The sequence below is a fragment of the Amblyraja radiata genome, chromosome 10, assembly GCF_010909765.2.
Source record: "Amblyraja radiata isolate CabotCenter1 chromosome 10, sAmbRad1.1.pri, whole genome shotgun sequence".
NCBI classification, from domain to species: domain Eukaryota; kingdom Metazoa; phylum Chordata; class Chondrichthyes; order Rajiformes; family Rajidae; genus Amblyraja; species Amblyraja radiata.
In genome coordinates, this window is record NC_045965.1 from 26,733,204 (window position 1) to 26,755,042 (window position 21,839).

Consider the following 21,839-nt stretch of genomic DNA (forward strand, 5'->3'; position numbering starts at 1 on the left):
TGTCCCCCTATAAAAAGTTCGTAGATGTGTAGTGGAGAGACCTGCTTTACGTAGTCTTCGGAGAGGGTGTAGTCGCTGATGGGCTCTCTTGACCAGTGCTGTGGTGTTGGTTGTGGACATCAGGTCATCTGACAGGTGGAGTCCTAGGAACTTCACGCTGCTGACCCTTTCCACATCAGCTCCATCGATGTGCAGAGGTGTATGGTGTTGTTTTCCCGCCCTCCTGAAGTCAACCACCATTTCCTTAGTTTTTCCCACGTTGAGAATGAGGTTGTGGGATTGTATTGTATTGTATTGTATTCAAATTTATTGTCATTGTCTCAGTTAGAGACAACGAAATGAATTTCCCTTACAGGCAGTATCATAAAAATAAAAATAAATAAATAATAATAATAAATAATAAAACATATTAAAAATAAAATAGAATTTAAAAAAAGCACAAACACTGAAAGTCCACGACACAACATAACACAGTGGCACCAAGGTGAGGAAGGCACCATAGTCCAGCCAGCCTCCCCTCCGTTCTTCCCAGATTTTCACTCGTGGTCGAGGCCTTCCTAGCACCCGCAGTCGCCGCCCCGGGCGGCCCGATGTTCAGGCCCTCACGCCGGGCTGGTGGAACGCCGACGCCGAACCCCGACGGTGAACATCCTCCTCCTCAGCGGCCCGGACCTCCTGATCAGCCGCCTCCCGCAGCCGGAGTCCGCAGCTCCCGAAGTCCGCAGCTCCCGAGTCCGCAGCAGCTCCCGAGTCCGCAGCTCCCGAGTCCGCAGCTCCCGAGTCCGCAGCTCCCGAGTCCGCAGCGCCCGAAGTCCGCAGCTCCCGAGTCCGCAGCAGCTCCCGAGTCCGCAGCAGCTCCCGTGTCCGCAGCAGCTCCCGTGTCCGCAGCTCCCGAGTCCGCAGCTCCCGTGTCCGCAGCTCCCGAGTCCGCAGCTCCCGAGCCGGGCAGAGTCGCAGGACCCCGCGTTGTCTATCAGCGCCGCCCGCGTTGGGAGCTCCGCAAACCGCAGCTCCATGATGTCGGTGCAGCAGGTCCAGCACTCCGGGCTCCAGACGGCGATCCCCGGTAAGGCATCACCAGCCTCGCAATGTATCAGCGCTGTCCCGCCGCTGCTGGAGCTCTGGTCGCAGGAAAGTCCACGCCAATCCAGTAGGTAGGCCGCTGGTGGGGGGGGGGGGGAGGGGCGAGGACGCGACTCGAATAAAAGTTGCGTCTTCACCAGGAAGCGGCTGAAGGACGGTATCCCCCGCACCGTGCCCTCTTCCCCCACATCAAAACACCAAAAAAACACAAAAAAACACACTTTTACATAACTAAATAAACAAAAAAACAAAAAGATACCGGGCTGTAGGTGGAGGCAGCTGACGCCAGCGCCACCGGAAGTTTTACCGGATTTGCACCATCCTGTGAGCAGCTCCACCTCCATCCTGTACGCCGACTCATCATTGTCACTGATGAGACCCACCACTGTTGTGTCATCAGCGAACTTGTTGATGAAGTTGTTATTGAGTCTAGCAGTACAGTCGTGTGTAAGCAAACTAAACAGCAGGCGGCTTAGGACACAGCCTTGGGGCGAGCCAGTGCTCACGGCTATGGTTTTTGATGTCCTACTGCCCACCTTGACTGTCTGCTGCCGTTGTGATAGAAAGTTCAGGACCCAGTTACATGTGCCAGCATCAACCCCCAATAGCTCCAACTTCTCCACCAGCTGCTGCGGAATGATTGTGTTAAATGCAGAGCTGAAGTCTATGAAGAGGATCCTGGCATAAGTATTTTTCCGATCAAGGTGTGACAGTACGAGGTTCAGTGTTGTTGAGACTGCGTCCTCTGTGGATCGGTTGGCTCTGTAGGCGAACTGTAGTGGGTCTAGGTCGGCAGGTAGACTCTTTTTGATGTGCTGCATAACCAGTCGCTCAAAACACTTCATTGCTATGGGTGTTAGAGCCACTGGTCGAAAGTCATTATGGCAGGCTGGGTTTGGCTTCTTCGGGACAGGGACGATGGTGGCACTCTTAAGACAGTTGGGCACTACTGCCTGGCTGAGTGAGATGTTAAAAATGTCTGTGAAGACATCTTTCAGTTGCTCGGCGCAGTCTCTTAAAACGCATCCAGGAATGTTGTCCGGCCCTGCAGCTTTGCATGGATTGATGCTGGCAAAGGCCTTTTTAACTCCGGCTGCGGACAGCCTAAGCGACTGGTCACTGGGAGATGGCAGTAGTGCACGTGTCTGGGTGCTGTTTTTGGGTGTCTGGGTGCAATGTTAAAGATAGTCTGAGGGTCTCCATTGACCTGTTGCTGTTGTATCTCTAAACTAAACCTATTAAACTAAACTTGCAAATGTATGGAAATGTTATGACCCATACTAACTGGACAGCTGGTCAGGAAATCCAGAAACCAGTTGCAGAGTCCAAGGTCCCAGAGTTTATAGGTAAGCGTATTGAATTAAGCCTCTAGCTTGCTCTGGAATTCTGTCTTGACATCCCTGATAGAGTTACGGTGATTATACTTGGCCTTCTTGTATGGCAGAGTGTCCGACAATCGAAGCCCATTGGGGTGATTGAAACTCCCGCGTCAGGGCGTTTGAAAATCTCGGCATAGAGCTCCCGAGTCAGCCTCTTCTTACCAGAGCCTGCTGGTTCACAACGTTAAAGTCCACAAGTCCACAAGTTGGAGCTTCCATCCCCGGCAAAGGGAACGCAAGCTCCATGATATTAAAGTCCCGCAACTCCCGCGGCTGGGAGCGCCCGTCGGTCTCCAGGAAAGGTCGCCAGCTCCATGATGTTAGGCAGCAGTGCGGACGGAGATACGATACGGAGCAAAATCGCATCTCCGTCGAGGTAAGAGATTGAAAAAAGGTTTTCCCCAACCCCCTCTCCTCATCCCCACCCCCCACATAAAACAAACCAAGGAACACTAAAACATACTTTTTAACACATACTAAAAATAACAAAAAAGAAAGGACAGACAGTTGGCGAGGCAGCCTAACATATTGTGTGTGTTGTTATCGTCAAGATGATCCAGTGTTGGATGTAGTGCAAGGAACTTAGCGTCCCCTGTAGATCTATTTTTTCTGTTCACAATGTGCAAGGGGGGAAGATTGTCCAGATGACTGGTGCAGATGTGGGCTATTATCAATCTTTCAAAGCATGGTCAATGTTGGAGCAATTGGGGATTAATCTTGAGATGGGTCACTGGGGACTGCAATGATGGAGGATCCCTTGCAGCAGATGGGGAAGCAAAGGGTTGAAGATGTTGGGGAATACTGTGGCCGGTTATTAGCCACACATTTTCAGAACTTGCCCAGGAACTCCATCTGGGCTGTCCAGTTTCGAACAGTTTAGCCTCGTCAATGCAGATTTGACTTCTGTCCCTGAGATGTATGGGACGGGGTCAGCAGAGGGTACATGCCTCGGTGGTATTATGCTTGCATTTCGACAACATGTAAAGGGAATTGAACTCATCCAGTATAGCAGCATCATTGCCATAGATCACCCCTCATTTTGGCATGTCGCCCATGATGGTATTCAGGCCCTGCCACAGTTGTCTGGCATCAGCCTGAATGAATTGAGCCTGTAGCTTGTCCTTGAATTCTACCTTGGCATCCCCGATAGAGTTATGGTAATCATACATGACCTTCTTGTACAATACAGTGTCATCTTTCTTGAAAGCCTGTGATGTGAACTTCAGTCGAGACCAAATCACCCTGTACATCCAAGGTTTCGGTTAGGATGGATCCTAATTGTTCTTTGGCAGAGCACAGTTGTCAATGGCTTTCTTGAAGAAACCGGTGAGGATTAAGGTACATTTATCAGGTTGGTTGAAGTGGTCTTGAACATGTTCATAGTCCGCTGACCTAAGGCAGCCCTGAGGTCGACCTTTGGCCTCTGCAGACCACTGTGGTAATACACTCTTCATTGGTGCCTCATGCTTCAATCACTGTAAGCCAGTAGGAACAGCACTGACTTGGTGCTCATGCATGCTTGTCATGGGCCAGTGGTCTGCAGTAGTTGTAGTCAAGTGTATAATATCGGGTATATCGGGTGATATTCTTGAGTGATCTATGCGACTTACACAGTTGCCTCAATTCTCTGCCCCTTAGAGACATTTGATGAGACAGCAACAAGTTGACAATGGAACAATCAATGTCCTGGGGGTGGAAGACCTCTTTGACAAGACAACATCATGTCCCCTGGCTCTGTTTGCCCCAGTGTCATAACCCAACAAGCATATGCTTCAATTGCTGGGTAAATGACTTCATCACTTCTTTTTCCCAGGGCCGAGGAATCAAGAACTTTTGAGACGGCTTAGTGGCGCAGTGGTAGAGTTGCTGCCTTAAAGGGCTTTTTCACGGTGCGACCTGAAGCAAGACTTAACAAGAATTTAACATCGTGGGAACCTTCTGCGATAGCAGTACGGCATTCGTGGACCACCGAGGACCTCCGTGGCGCTAATGGCAGGTAGTCGTGTAACTTTGTAAGGTCGGGAGAAAATTCAAAATTTTTTGAATTTCTCCAAGAGTGACTTGAGCAGCGTTGCAACATTGTATGAACGCAGATGCCAGTGCGATATCTGTGCGATATCCGTAATGACTCTTGCGGGTACCGTGGGAACTCCTGCGAACGGTTAACCCGGAAGCTTGACAGAGGGGACATAAGGTGAGTAAAAAAGGTGGTCTCAATATCGCCAATGGACCATGTGTCCATCGAGGACGTCCCACCTAATTGTCATTGTTTGAGAATCTTTTTCACAGTAAGACTTGCAGAGATGCCTCTCAGAAAAGCGCAAAGAAAGGGGTCAAAGAAAGTCAGAAAGTTTTTAGCCATGCAGGTAAATGAGGAGGAGACTCAGCAAGAGAGACAGGTGGAGAGGCAAGAGGAGATGCCAGAGATACCACTGCCTGTGGGCTCCTTGGAGCAGGGAGAGGGTGATCAAGGTGGATTTGAGATTGCCTCCCCAGTAGCTGTTGCCTCCCCAATAGCCTCAGCAGACGATAACATAAAGGGAAGATGGCAGAAGGTAAGGCCATATAACTTCAACAGGGAACAAGAGGGGGAACTGGTGGAGTGGTACCAATGCAATGAGATTCTCTATGACAAATCCAGAGAGGATTATAGAAATAGGGAGAGAAAGCGCAACCTGCTGGAGACGAAGGCTGCGGAGTATCCCGGGTGCTCATGTGAGTGGTGATGTGATGCTCATGTTGGTGGCTCCACATTTTATTATATCCTGAAGTGTGATAAAGCTTTTACCTCAGCATTTTGATTGTCATTGCTTGTTTACCTCACTGCTAAATAATTTTTTTTTTTACTATCAGCTTGAAGTCTGCAAATCGTCATTAATACATCACTACAAGATGAATGTCTCTAATGTTATAATCCCTCTCATGCTGAAACACAAAATACCTTAATGGAGGTGATATAATCACATTTTCACTCATTTACATTTTTGAGTGTGCAGGACCCTGAAATGTTCAGCTATTTAAACGTGTTCTTCCCCTCTTGGTAGAAAATGAAATAGGACAATCAGCACGGTAAATGTGATACAAAGTCTTTATTCCTATTTGACAATATAAGAAGCCGAATTCTGTCACATAGTGAGAGGAGATGCATCACACAAAACATTTGTCTGTAAAAGGGCCTCGCAAACACGAAATACAACAAATGAGGCACGCAAGATTATTTAAAACACGGAGCTAGTATTTTTATAAACCAAAAGCTACGGAAGTCCATAGATGCTTAGCCACATTAGGGTGGCTATCACTAACTGCACTAATTGTAGTTGTAGTTGCTTTTCTTTTTTACTTTCCACACTTTACTAACCCTATTAGCTATCACCTTTTTTTAATCTTATATCACATTATATTTTGTATTTGGAATGGAATTGCATATTTTATTTAAGGCGATACGTTCGGATGGAAAACAGACGTGACCTAAAATTCATCTACCTGAAGTTCAAGTATAAGGTAGGGTTGAGTGTGCTGAATCATCTGCTCTACCACTTAATCACAAGATGCAAGACATGAATATAAAAATTGGGGGTGAGGGAATTAAATTCTGTAGTTAGAATGTTAAGGGAATTAATGAACCTATCAAGAGAGGCAAAGTGTTAGCTCATTTAAAATCATTGAAAACAGATATAATATTTCTCCAGGAGACACATCTTAAAAAGGAAGCACAACACAGACTGAAAGCAAAATGGATTGCTAAAGCGTACCATTCTTCATTCTCACATAAATCAAGAGGTGTTGCAATATTAATTCGTAAAGGTATACCCTTTAAACATATATCAACGATAGAAGACATTGAAGGCAGATATATTATAATAATAGGGGAGTTATACTTAAAAAAGGTGACTCTCCTCAATGTGTATGGACCAAATTTTGATAGCCCTCTGTTTTTTAAGAGAATTCTTAACAATATCCCGGAAGGTACACAACAAAACTTAATAATCGGTGGAGATTTAAATTGTACATTGGATGCTTGTTTGGATAGATCATCAACTCAAAGAAAACTAAAATCTCGATCAAGTGAATTTTTAAATTCATACATTAATACTACTAATATTAAGGACGTTTGGAGAATTGAAAATCCATCGGGCCGAGAATATTCATTTTACTCACCAGTACATAAAACTTACTCAAGGATAGACTATTTTATAGTAGATTCAAAACTTATCCCATTCACCTATAACTCACAATATCATAACATCATAATCTCAGACCACGCCCCATTAACATTTATGATCAAAGTAAACGGAATGGCAGAGACACAGTCACAATGGAGATTTAATCCCCAAATCTTAAAAGATAAGTCATGTAATGAATATCTAGTAAAACAGATTAAAATGTTTTTTGAGGCTAACGATAGCCCTGAAATCTCTGCCTCCCTTCTTTGGGAAACATTTAAAGCATTTGTACGAGGAGCATTAATTTCTTCCCAATCATTTTTTAATAAAGAGAATAGGGCCAAACAACAGAAACTGGAAATGGAAATAAAGCAATTAGACACAGAAAATGCAGCAGCACCATCCACGATAAAACACAATAAAATTGCAGTATTGAAATATAAATTAAACAAGATTTATTCAGACCAAGTTATAAAACTTTATCAACATACAAAACAATTAAATTTTGAATTTGGTGACAAACCACAAAAACTATTAGCGCGTCAACTTCGCAAATTGGACGGGGAAAAAACAATATACAAAATTAGAACAGATAAGGGAGAAACATTAACACTGCCTAAAGATATTAATGATAGATTTCTACAATACTACCAAAAATTGTATTCATCTAAAATAACAGAACAATCAACGGGAATGGAAACATTTTTACAGAATTGTAAGTTTGCGGGTCTAGATCAGAAAGAGAGAGAATTGCTAGGGGCTGAAATTACGATAAAAGACATTGAAGAATCAATAAAGTCCTTAAAAAACGGAAAGTCGGCAGGACCCGATGGTCTAAATTCGGAATTTTATTAAAAAAATTATGATTTGCTTTCCCCACGCCTACAGACAATGTACAAATACGCTTATACTCAACAGAAACTCCCAGAAACTCTAAATGAATCTACAATCATACTTATACCAAAAACGGACAAGGATCTTGAAGACCCAGGTTCATACAGAGCTATAGCCCTCTTAAATACTGATCAGAAAATATTAACTAAGATTCTATCTAATAGATTGAGCTTAGTGATCAGCAAATTAATACATCCCGACCAAACAGGGTTTATCCCCAAACGGTATTCATTTTTTAATCTGAGAAGATTATTTAATATTATATACTCCAATAGAATCCCTAACGCAGAGCTAGCAATTATCTCGTTAGATGCTGAAAAAGCATTTGACCAGGTAGAATGGCCATATTTATTTTCGGTGATGGAAAAATTTCAACTAGGAGAGAAGTACTGTACATGGGTTAAATTGTTATATTCTAACCCAACAGCTAGAATATTAACAAACAAAATGTTATCAACTAAATTTAATCTCTCTAGAGGCTGTAGACAAGGATGCTCACTATCCCCACTATTATTTGCTCTTGCAATCGAACCCCTAGCAGAAAGCGTTAGAAACCATCCAGGAATATTTGGATACAATACTAGAGACACAAGGAATAAAATCTCCTTATATGCAGATGATATACTAATATATATTACAAAATTAGAAACTAGTATTCCAAACCTATTAAATCTAATAACTCAATTTGGTCAGTTTTCGGGATATAGAATCAATTGGAATAAAAGCGAAATCATGCCAATAACAAAATTCAATTTACATACAATACAACAATCCCCTTTTAAAATAGTTAAAGATAAATTTAAATACTTAGGAATCTATGTAACTAAGACATATACCTCTTTATTTAAACTAAATTTCCCACCCTTACTGAATAAACTACATAAGAATATTCAATACTGGAAAACACTCCCCATTTCAATGCTTGGGAGAATTAATGCTATAAAAATATTTTTTTTTACCGCAACTGCTGTACCTACTTCAATTAATTCCGATATATATCCCAAAAACTTTTTTCAAAAAAGTCGATTCCATTGTTACAAGTTTTGTCTGGGATTATAAGAATCATAGAATAAGTAAAAAACATTTATGTAAATCAAAGATAAATGGAGGTCTGGCTTTGCCAAATTTCTTATTTTATTTTTGGGCAGTCCATATTAAAAACATGAATTTTTGGCTGGAAGAAATGGATCAACAACCAGATTGGCTAATGATGGAAAAGGAAGACTGTCTACCTTTTGAAATTGGACCGATCATATTTGCCCCCACAAAACTGCACAAAAAAACCTATAAAGAAAACCCCATAATACATAGTGGAATACGAATTTGGAAACAAATAAAAAAAGATTTAAAATTGAATAATATACCACTCTGCCTTCCCATTGTAAATAATCCTTTATTCAAATCATCCTTTATGGACAAAGGTTTCACACAATGGAAAAATCATGGAATCAAAAATATAGGACATCTTTACGGGAAAGGTACTTTTCTTTCACTTCAAGAGTTACAACTGAATTATGGACTGCACTCAAATAATTTCTTCAGATATCTACAAATTAGAGATTATGTTAAATCTAATACACAAGTTTACAGGAATAGGGAATCAGAAATTCTTGATGAATGTCTGAACAAGCATCCTAATACTGAAAAACTAATAGCTTATATTTATAACACCCTACTAAATAACGAGGTACCACCGACCGAACCATATAGATACAAATGGGAAAATGAAATAGGTCATCCTATCACAAAAGATATGTGGGACGAAAGTTTACAACAAATACATCAATGTTCATTAAATGCCAGACATACTTTAATACAATTCAAGGTCTTACATAGACTACACTTCTCTAAAATAAAACTAAATAGAATCTTCCCACAAATCTCTCCTATTTGTGATAAATGTCTACATTTAGAGGCTAATTTAACACATACGTTTGCAAACTGTATAAAACTTAAACATTTCTGGACAGATATTTTTGAAATAACTTCAGAAGTTATTAATACAAGACACAAAATTAATAATACTTGGAATATCAGAACAAAGCTTAACACTCACAACAAACCAAAGAAACTTCCTCGATTACAGTATAATAACCGGAAAAAAATTAATATTAAAATTTTGGAAAGGCCCTACAACCCCCACAATTAAAATGTGGATTACGGAAATGTCGGAGACCCTATACTAAGAAAGAATTAGACTTGTCTTAATGGACAAACAAGATCTTTTCCATAAAATTTGGGCTCCATTCATTAACTATCTGAAGGGATAGATTGGCACAGCACGAGGACCCAGCTGAAACTTGAACTCAGGAACAGATGAAAAGTTATACTTTATAACCTACGAACCTATCTCCATTGATGTATTACAGGTAACCCATTCCACCTCCCTTGTTTTTCTGTTGTGTTGTTTTTTGTTTTTTTTTTGCTTTCTTTTTTATTTGTAACTTTCTACCCTCTCTTTTTCTCGCTTTCTATAAAAAATAAAAATACTAGAAGCAGAAGTAATTGATAATGGAAAATTTTAATAATGTATGACTGATGTATATGAAAAGTTTTTTTTTTACTATAATATGTAACTACATTTTATAATATGTCTACTTCTAATAAAAAAATAAATAAATAAATAAATAAAAAATTTAAAAAAAAGATTATTTAAAACACATTATATCCACCAACCTCCGCTACAAGCGTGAACTCAGGCATTTAAAGGGACAATGCAATGTTCTAAACGGCAGGTTTTGCGGACGAACATCTTATAGGAAGCACTTTTCAGAGAACAACACTAGGAAGTCAGCTTATAACATGCAGTAGTGTTCCTGTGGTCGGCTACCCATCAGTATAGCTGTCCTGCCACGGCACACTCCCCAATTGTGAATTGTAGTAAGCGCAGAGATGGTCTCTTTGCTCTTTCACACTGGATGTGCCCGAGTTACCGTTCAAACGCTGCAGTGAGACCATTTTCAACTTGTTCGCACCACTTCTCCAAGCACCTAGTGTTACTTCCCCTGTGTCACTGTCCACTATGTCACCGTCCTGGATGGATGTTGCTGATCCAGCAGCTGCACCTCTCATTCGGATCAGGTTGTGCAGAACACATGCTGCATATACTATACTCTCCACATTCTTGGGCCTCTGCTCCATTGTCTTGAGCAAGCATCTAAATCTGTTTGCCAAGATGCCAAAATAATTTTCTACTACCCTCCTGGCCCTTGACAGCCTGTAATTGAAGATCCTCTGTCCCCTAGTTAGATTCCTCTGTGGATATGGCTTCATAATAGTAAGATTAAACGAGAACTTACCAGTTTGAAGTTTGATCTGTATTTTATGAGGCGGAACGTTGAGGGAATACGTGAAGAACCCGCTTCCAACGCATGCGTGTCATTCTTCAAAGCAGCGGTGTGAGGTCACAGAAACTATAATGACCTAACATAGTAAGATTATCAAAGAGATACCAGTTTTGATATGATCATAGGAGGGTGGGAGCGGAGGGCACGTATTCCCTCAACGTTCCTCCTCATAAAATACAGATCAAACTTCAAACTGGTAAGTTCTCATTTAATCTTACTATTTTACTTCGGAGTCACGTGAGTGACTACGTGAAGATTGCAAAGCTCTGTGACCTCATGCCGTGGAACGAGTCCATGCTTCACAACTGCCTTGGGTATCGGGAGAGAGTATCATTAGCAATTTTAGACACACTTATACAAAGACTTGTGTGATATAACGAGAAAATACATTTATTAATTGAAATCATAGCCCTGTAACCCTTCGGGCAAATTATAATATTGAATGTAAAATGCTTTCCGAAAATGATGATGGCTCCAAAACTGGTTTATTATAAAACCTTTGGAAAGTCCTTTCGGATGACCATCCTGCTATTCTGAGGATTTGGTCCGTGGGTACCTCAGAATTTTTGCTGCGGATGTTGCTGCAGCCCTGGTGGAATGAGATTTAAAACCATTAGTGTCTATTCCTGCCATCTTTAGGACACATTTGAGCCACCTTGAGATAGTTTGGGTCGTGACCCTTTTGTGCGGTTTCTTGTAAGAAAATTAACAAAGCCATTTCCTGACCTCGAATGCTCTTAGTATATTCCATGTATAATTGGATATGTCTTGCTATACACAGACGTTCGTCATATGGATATGCCATAAATTCAATCACTTGACCCGATGAACCTGGTCTGTTTGTTTTATTAACTCATGTATGACAAACACCAGTTTCTCTCGTGAGATGATCAAGGAGTCCAGGCTCAGTTTGCTTAATGACTGGACTCGTTGTGCAGTAACTAACGCCATGAGCATAACCATCTTCATGGTCAGTTTCTGCAGTGATAATGCTGTTTATGGGCGACCAGCTCCTCAGCATGTTTAAAACGACACCCACATCCCAGATTTTGGAGTACCTGGTTTTAGGGGGATTTGCATTGAATATGCCCCTCATAAGTTTTGTTACCAGGGGGTGCGTTCCCACCGTGTGCCGCTCCGTTCCTTGTGATAGGTAATTGGAGAGTGCACTTCTGGCACTATTGATGGCACTGTAGCCCAATCGTTTATCATAATGGAGGTTTGTTAAGAATTCCAATACGGCCGGAATGTTCTTGGCCCTTTGGTCTAGGTTGTTGTCAAAGCAGTATATGCCCCATTTCTTGATGTGTCCGAGGTACTGCTTCCGTGTTGACAGTCTTTGTGTGGATGTGATGAGATTCATCGTCCTGTCTGACAGCCCCATGCCGTGTAGTGGGTCTTTCAGACTCTACAAATCAACAAATCCATAGTCTTATGGCATGGGTGACTGCCCCCCTCCAGTTACTGGATGAATTAATAAATTCGGGCTATGTCCAATAATGGAACATGGTTCTAACACCATCCCCTGTATGACCGAATACCACGGTTGAGTAGGCCAATCGGGTACTATGAGAATCTCAGATGCCGAATATTGTTGAATTTTCCTTTGTACCCGATTGATGATGCAGAATGGGGGAAAAGCATAAAAAACGCCATTTCCCCCAATGCAGTGAGAAAGCATCTGTAGCTTCTGCCCCAGGGTCTGGTTCCCAGGACACATACCTTGGTAATTGGTGATTCAACCTGGACGCAAAAATATCAATATCTGGTCTACCATATTTTGCTGTAATTTCAGCAAATACATTTTTATTTAACATCCATTCCGTGTTTTCATTAAATTTGCGTGACCTGGTGTCTGCCACTGAATTTAGCTTACCTGGTAGGTATGTTGCCGATATCCAAATGTTTCTTTGGATACACCATTTTGTAATACCATAGACGAGTTGTCAATAATGATGGGGTTGGAGCAATACCTAATGCTATGTTCCCACCACTGTAGTTCAATTATAGCGTCCGTAGGCAGCTCCATAGGTCTATCAAAATGACCTTTGTTAAATTTGAGTGCTCTAATTTTTGCTCTTTGCAAATTTTGATAATGTAATGGCCCAAAATGTGTGGCCGGGAATGAAGCCACAATCTTCCCAATTATCCAGCCTACCCGTCTAATGGAGGGTCTGTTGGTGTTAAGAAGCTCGCTGCAATCCTCCTGTAGGGCTGCGGCTTTATTTATTGGTAAAGTTACTAACATATTGACCGTGTTAATGGTGAATCCTAGATAATCCATATTCGTTTCTGGTATCAATTTACACTTAACTACCGTCTGTGTTCCCCTCTGATGGGTACTGTATAGTATGCATCTTTTAAGTCAATGCTTGTCATATAGAAACCAGCTGATACTAATTCTTTAGCAGTGATAAAGGTATCCATCTTAAAATGAACATATTGAACGAATGTGTTTAGGGTTGAAAGGTCAATGATAATCCTGCAACCCCCATCTTTTTTATTTTTAATAAATATGTTTGATACAAATTTTAATTGTTCATGAGTAGTATGCTCAATCACACCTTTTGTATACAATCGTTGTAGCTCCATGTGGGCTTTAGATTGTTCGGTTTTTGTAAGGACGAAATGCCTTTCTGGTGTATGTTGTACTGGGGGGTTATTGGGATGAGTAAATTCTATCAGATAACCCTGAATACTGCTTAGAACATACGAGTCTGCAGTGATTTTACACCATTCGTCACTGTAGTATTGCAACCTCCCTCCCACCGTCGTGGGTCCCTTTTTTACAAAAGAACCACACCCACCTACCTCCATGGTTACTGGTGGTTGTATTATTTTCTTTGTTTTTTGAAAAAAGGGGGTTTTGTTTTTATTCGTGTTCGTGGTTGTACTGGAGGTTGAGGCTTCCGCATCTTCCAGGGTGGCCGTCCCTGGCCATACCCTAAAAGAAGGCTGCTGCGGGTTATATTGGGTTCTGGCACTGCCACTGATATAAGCCACACTTTTCGGTCTTCCATGTGGCTGGTACCGTGATCCAAAATAAGCCTTTGCGCTGGTTTTGATGAGCCCCAGTGTCTTGGCTTCCCCAAACAAAAGGGTTGGGGTTTTAACGGCTCTTTGTTTGCAAATTGTTGCATATTTAGGATCCAGTGCTGGCTGAATAGCCACCCTCCGCATGCTATTCAGCTCATATTGTACATTACAGAACAGGGCTAGTGCGTCTTGGTGGCCTTTAGTTTGCTCTGTTTTGTCCAGGGTGCGGATGTAAGCTGTGATCCCTGCCGTAAGCCCCTTTAAGGCTTTCTGGATTTTGAGATCATGGTTCCTGATTTCCTTCCCCATATGCTTCCAAATGCATTGGTTGACACTGGGGATTTGTAATACATCACAGTTACCAGGTGGCAGATGTCTGGCCAGTGTCTCTGTGGATATTTGTTGTTGGAGTTGATGGCCAGACATGTAGTTAATACTGGCTGCCATCCTGGAATCCAAGTCTGCCCCTGTTTGACTTGGTTTGAAGTAATCAGCGACCATGTCCAGCAGTGTATGTTTTTCTGCAGATTCAGGATCATGGGAAGCTGTGTGATCAGGGTCTGGCCCATCAGGGTCCTGCCCACTCTCCTCCGAAGAGGTCGAGATTTCAGGGGGTCCCTCACGGGGTACCCATATGGGGCTTGTCTGCCCACTGTGGCTAGTCTCCACATTCATGGGACTGCCACTGTGAAGGAGCTCCTCCAGCAGCTCCTTTAGACGGTGAGCTGCACTTGCTATTTTTGTCTTCTCCCATTTTTGCAGCCTTTCAGCAGTGTGCTGCTCTTCTCTGTATCCCAGCTGTTCCCGTCCCCGGTACTCACGGGTGCTCGTTTGCGGGCTTTCCTCGTCCCGCCGCTGGCCACACCGGTCCTGACTGTCGGTCCACGTCTGTTCCCGGTCAGCTGTTTCTCCTGGCTGCTCCGTATGCAGCCACTCATAGCGGGTTTGTTCCGTCTGCCGCACCCGTTCAGCCCTGGTCCGATATTGATACGGGCTGGTCGCCCGCTGCTGCTCCAAGTCGGGCTCTGCTAGATGGTGCGTTTTTGTTTGAACTTTGCCTCCCGGCCGGTGAGTAAGTTTCGTCGGTGCCACAGCTGATTCCTCTACCGAGGCCTCTAGAGCCGACGGCTGCTGTCTCTGCCGTTCATCCACGTTTACAACGCGTTTCTCGGGCAGCTTTTTTGCAGACCGCTTCCTTTTCACTCTGTCCATTTTTCTGTGAATAAAAATGCAGAGTCCTTACCTGCCTTTTGCTGGTCCTTTTTTCCTTCTCCCGTTACTGGGGGATGTCCTCCACCCTTCTGTTGACTCGTGCAATGCGTGTAGCGATATGACACGCATGCGTTGGAAGCGGGTTCTTCACGTAGTCACTCACGTGACTCCGAAGTAAAATCCAGGGCCGTAGTGCAAAGGCTTCATCAGCAACCATCGCATATGGGATGTCCGGGCTGTCTTCTGCTGACAGAGGTTCTGGATCAGGCATGCCTGCTGTTCCACCTTCCATTTTCTTTCCAAGCCAGGTTTCTTTCCAAATCCGGCCATCACCAACACTTCCAGGTGTGCCCACATCCACATACAGGAAGTTGTAGTTATAATCAACCACCGCCATGAGTACAACTGAGTGGAATTTCTTGTAATTGAAATAATTTGAGCCACCTCCGGGTTGTTTACGAATTGCCACATGCTTGCCATCCAAAGCCCCACAAGTGTGAGCAAAGTTCCACCTGTTTTCAAACCCTAGTGCAACTCTCTTCCACGCATCTGGTGTACTGGGGCATTCCATCACTTCAGCTGAATAAAATTGGATGATCGCCTCACAGGTTTCTCGGACAATACCACAGATGCTGTTGGTGGCGACAAGAAAGTTGTAAGACAGACTTTTATAAGAATCGCCTGAGGCCAAGTAGCGGAGGGTGATTGCTATGCGCAACCCTGGTTCCAGTGCCTTTCTCATTACAGTGTCAGTCTTCTTCAGCAGAGGTCCCAAATTATTCTTTAACTCATTAAAGAGCTCGGGTGAAATTCTGACAACGTTTTTGAATGCACTTTTATCCTCTTCGAGGTCTCCGTTGAAACATGGGCTTACCCAGTGAGACTTCCTCTTAATTCTCTTTTTAATTAATCTCACCCTTCTGCCTTCACGCAAGCGTTTTCGATGCACATGTTGCGCTAATGCATACAGCGCATCAATGAAAATAACAACCAGCCTGTACTCGAACCAACTTTGTATAGGCATGTCTGCAAATGAGCCAATTCTACGAACGGAGGATATTTATATAGTGTGTGAAAAAAAGTGACATCATTTGTGCCACGTGATTAACTACACTACAGTCCACGATGTTCATTCACGATTAACGGGAAAGATCGGGAGACGGACAAGTCACTCGCACAAATGACAGAATTGCCGAGTACCGTGGGAACTCTTTATCTACCCCCCGTTATATCGTGCGGAACTCGTGCTGGACCACGACCACTTCACTCTTGTGACATCTTGCATCAGGTCGCACCGTGAGAACCGGCCATTAGGGCACCAGAGACCCAGGTTCAATCCTGAGTACGGATGCTGTCTGTACGTAGCTTGTACGTTCTCCCTGTGACTGTGTGGGTTTTCTCCCGGTGCTTTGGTTTCCTCCCACACTCAAAAAACGTACAGGTTTGTAAGTTAATTGACATCAGTAAAACAGCTGTAACTTCTACCTAGTGTGTAGGATAGTGCACATTTTTCAGGGTGATCGCTGGTTGGCACAGATTTGGTGGACCAAAGGGCCTGTTTCTGTGCTGTATCTCTAAAGTCTAAAGGGCATAAACATGAAGGCATAAGTTTACAGTGAGAGGGAAAATATGTAACAGGAACCTGTGGGACAAATCTTCACACAGTGGTGGGTACATGGAACGAGCTGCAAAAGGAAGTGGTTGAGGCAGGTACATTAACAACATTTAAAAGAGATTTTGGACAGGTTCATGGATATGGGCCATATGCAGGGAAATGAGATTATCTTAGATGGGGCATCTTGAAGGGCATTGAAGAGTTACATTGATGGGTCTGTATCCTTGGAGAATGACTCCATGACCATGCACACAACATGCTTGAAAGTATCCAATGGGCCAAAACCCTCAGGTACACAATAGTTCTCACAGCATTTCTATCCATAGCTTCAATAAGAAATCGAGCTTGGAGGAGATGCTGGAACATAGAAATAAAAACAAAAACAAGAACATCTGGAAATACTCAGCAGGTCTGTGGGAAGAGAAACAATTAATGCTTTAATTTTGGAGCCTTTCGTTAGAACTCGGATAGAAAAGAAAAACAAGTCAAGAGTCAAGTCAAGACTGTTTTATTATCAACATCCCAAAACGGAACAATGAAGTTCTTACTATTATAACCTTTTACATTCCTTGAAATACAAATCCTAATGCCATCTTTTCTTGAAAGTTGGATTCCCAGATTCCTTCTGGTAAATCTCCACAGCATTCCACAACTTAATTCTCTGATGTGATGTAGAGAAAGGAAACCTATTCTTACCTATAAGTGATCCTCACCATCAGTGCGGTTGCCTCTTAATTACATCTTAATCCAGGGATGTTGAACGATGAACAAATTGTTGCCAATCATGTCCACATCTTGCAATTGAATAGAAGACATTTTGTGAATGCATTGTTTCAGTAGATAGGTTTACCAGAATGCTGCCAGGATTAGATTGCATTATCTATAAGGATAGTTTGGGCAAACGTGGATTGTTTTCTCTGCACCATGAGAGGTTGAGGGGAGACCTGCTAGAAGTATATAAAATTATCAGATGCATAGATAGGGGAGACAGGCAGAACTAATTTTCTGGCGTGGAAATGTCAGGGACTAAAGGACATAGGATTAAGGTGAGAGAGACAATGTTTAAATCTAGGGCAAGTCTTTTACATAGAGAGTGTGGAGGCAGATATGATAGTGGCATTTCAGATGCTTTTAATAGGCATGTGAATATGCAGGGAATGGAAGGATATGGATTTTGTGCAGGCAGGGAGGATTAGTTTAACGGCATTGTGTTTGGCACTGACACCGTGGCCGAAAACCGACATTTGAACGTGCATGGAAAATCACAGTGTCAGAGGGAATGGCAAAGTATTCTGTGCACCACCAGTGTTTGGTGCATCTGCAGCCCAGCATCCCAAGGTTATAAACTGAATGTGACGCATCGTGGTGAGACTAGTGCAGCACACCGCACTTCATTGCAATGCCCATCACTCATCTGAACCTGTCAGGTTGAAGCAGCCGAGTGTTTTGGTTGCAAAGGGAAATGTCACATTTCCACAGCCTGCAGACATAAAGCAAGGCAAGCCACAAAGCGATTTCAGTGTCAAATAGAAAGGACAACAGAAGGTGGCATCTCGTGCTTTTGGAACTTGATCTGGACAATGAAGAACTGGGATTGTAGTCCGAATGCCACAAGTTGCCACAAATATAGCGCCAAAACATGGAGGCTCTCTTCGTGCTGGTCCCAGAAGCAGATCTGAAATCACTCGTTAGGATCGCTCCACTCTTTTAAACCTCTACACCAATAGCAAATTCCCATTATACTGTTTCCGTAGACTGTGGACGGCTCGATTGTAATCATGTATAGTCTTTCCGCTGACTGGATAACACGCAACAAAAAGCTTTTCAGTGTACTTCGGTACAAGTGATAATAGACTAAGACAAAACTAAACTAAACTAAACTAAACCAAGTAGTCTTGGCAATAAAGAGACAGACCAAAAAAGAAAGATGTTGATAAGTAAATGCCGTGCATTACACGATGGCAGAAGTTTGAAAAGTAGTCAAGGCATTTATTCCAGCAACTATAAAGTACATCACACTATAAAGATAATGGGTTTTGGGAGAAAATGGGGATCATTTTAAGTTGGTTGTGGTTCTCAGAGCCCTAAGGATCACTGCAGATGTTCATCAAATATACCCTCATGTGTGCCAATGACCACCTTCCTTTCTCCATGAGGTCAGGTGTAAGCAGGTCTCCTCAATTTTCTGTTCCATTCCTAACTCCTCAGGCAATGCAACAGTCTGTGCTTGCATGCAATAATATTCATGGTTGAGGTGATAAATGACAGGTCAAAGGTACTTAACACAAATCCTGTGGAGTGACTCATCGCAAATCCACCCCTTCTCCATAACATTCTAGCACAATGAATCATTATTGAATCCATAACTACAAGCAGGTGACCAGCCAATTAACCGACTAACCTGTACAACTTTGGCGTTTGGGAGGAAACCGGAGCTGCCAGGAAAAATCCATGTCGTCACAGCGACAATGTACAAACTCCGTACAGATCACACCTGTAGTCAGAATCAAACCCAGGTGTATGGCACTGATTCTGGCAACTACCTGGGCCACCGTATCGCCCACTGTGTTGTGTCAATCCGATCTCACAAGCTACGTCATTGCAGTCCTTGCACTTTTTGTTCATCTGCACCTGTTTCTCTGTGACTGTAATGCTATAATACTGTTATACTATTACACCAGTTGTACATTTGTAATGGCTTGATTGTACTCATTTGATGATTTGTATGATTTGACTGGATTATATGCAAACAATGTTTATCATCAAATCTTGGTTAATGTGACAATAATAAACCAATATCAATAGCTATATTGATGACTGTACCTGACTATTAGACACAGAGTGGGGTCTGTTTGCCTGTAGACCCTGGTCAAGGCGTGACCCATTGCCAGTGTAATCGACTTCCGACTGCCATGAACACAGGAGAGGAAAACTTGACTCCAGCTTTTTAAAAGCAATGCCAAAGGATGGATGGTTGGGACGATTTGAGTTGCTCTTTCAGAGAGCTGACAGATGAAAGGTGGGCTGACCATTCCCAATACACTCTGACTAGTTTTAAGCTTTATGCTTGATTTAGTTCAGATGTGAGATTGATTGCAAGTATATGACGATCATTTCACTGTGTCTACATAGCTGCCTGTGAAACCTTCTTTCAGATAATTTAGCATCTGTAATACTCTCTCAGACACAGTGGGGTTTGTTTGCAGGCTATGGTGATATAATGCCCTCAGACTGTCAGGGGTGGGGAGGGGCGGGTGCATACTTGGAAAACCATCCATATCACGATTTTATGTAACACAAAACTGAGTCATCCGCACATGGGTCGAGCAACAGGAATTCTGTTGATTTATTTGCTTTTTTCACACAAATTTATGAGAGTGAATTTTAATCTGCCTGTCAAATTTTTGGGTAGCAATTTATGAGTTCTGTATGGATGAATTTCTGTAACCCCGGCATCTGTACTGCTTATTTGATTGTGCACGCCGGGTTGATTGCATTAGTCGAAACAAAAGCGGACCACGTGAAGGTTGCAATCTTCCACTCCATCTGTACTGCTGTGTAGATGGAACAGGTAAGTAGAGGTCCAGTCTATCAAGAATTACAACATCTCCATCCCAGTGGCTCACAGAACTTGCAAAGTAAACCAAAACAAACCTGTAGCCCTGCTGAGAAAGCTAGATAGTGCATGGTTAGGCCTGTCCCAGAGTGTGCTTAGTCCATTCAACCATTGAAGTAGTCAACTGGAAACTCTTGTGATGAATCCATGAAGCACGTGTTTATGAATGGAGCCAGTGCTGATCACTGCCTGCAGTGGTAATGGAGCCACCTGCAATTTCCACAGTAAGCTTCATTGTTTCTGTCCGCACCCTAATAAATAAATCAGTTCTTGGAGTGGGAAAGTAGTGGAGTTTCTGCTGGCTCAAGGAATCAACATCCTAAAGTAGCAGTGATTGCCAGGAGCCTGGGCGCAAATGATAAATAAAAGATGGAAATGGCATGGATATTCTTCCACACTATAAAAGCTTTCATCATTTCCCTCTTGGTCTTTCTCTCTCACTCTCTCACATTCTCTCTTGTTTAAAGACACAGCATGGAAACCAACCCTTTGTCCCAGCGAGTCCGCGCCGACCATTGATCACCATACACTAGTTTTATCCTACACACTAGGGGCAATTAACAGAAGCCAATTAACTTGCAAACCTGCACGTCTTAGGAATGTGGGAAGAAACCACGGAGAAAATCCGGAGGACCCGGAGAAAATCCACCCGGTCACAGGGACAACGTACAAGGTCCACACAGACAGCACCCATGGTCAGAATCGAACCCAGGTCTCTGGTGCTGTGCGGCAGCAACTCTACCGCAGCGCCGCTGTGCTGCCCATGCTCTCAATGTCTTCCATGATGGAGGCTGAATTTGATTGCCCCTAAAATGGGGTTTGTGATGTGAACTGCCTGAGACCACTCTGCATTACTTCCAATGCTTACAATGTCCAGTCAGCACCAAACACACTGTTGTTTGGCTGCTCCTCCTCTCTGCTCTTTAGTTTAGCTATCCTTAAACAGCAGTGGCATGGCAGCACAGCAGTAGAGTTACTGCCTGTCTAAATGTTTCTTAAATGTTGCAATACTGCCTGACTCAACTATCTGTGCCTGTGGACTTCGGGAGCTGCAGACTCCGGTGGGAGGTGGCTGATCTGGAGGTCCGGGCCGCTGATGATGTTCTCCGTCGAGGTTCGGCGTCGGTGTTCCATCATCCCGGCGTGAGAGCCTGAGCATCGGGCCGCCCGTGGTGGCGACTGCGTGTGCTCGGGAGGCCCCGACCACAGATGAACATCTGGGAAGATCGGCGGGGAGGCTGACTGGACTATGGTACCTTCCTCAACTTTGGTGCCACTCTGGGGTTATGTTGTGTCGTGGACTTCTGTGTTTGTGCTTTTTTTAAAATATGTTTTATTTATTATTTATTTTAATGTTACTTGACTGTAAGGAAAATCCATCTCGTTGTATCTTATGAGATAATGACAATAAATTGAATCCTATCCAATCCAAAAAAATCTCCTCTAGCTGCTCATTCCATACACCCACCACCCTTTGTATAACCCTCAGGTTCC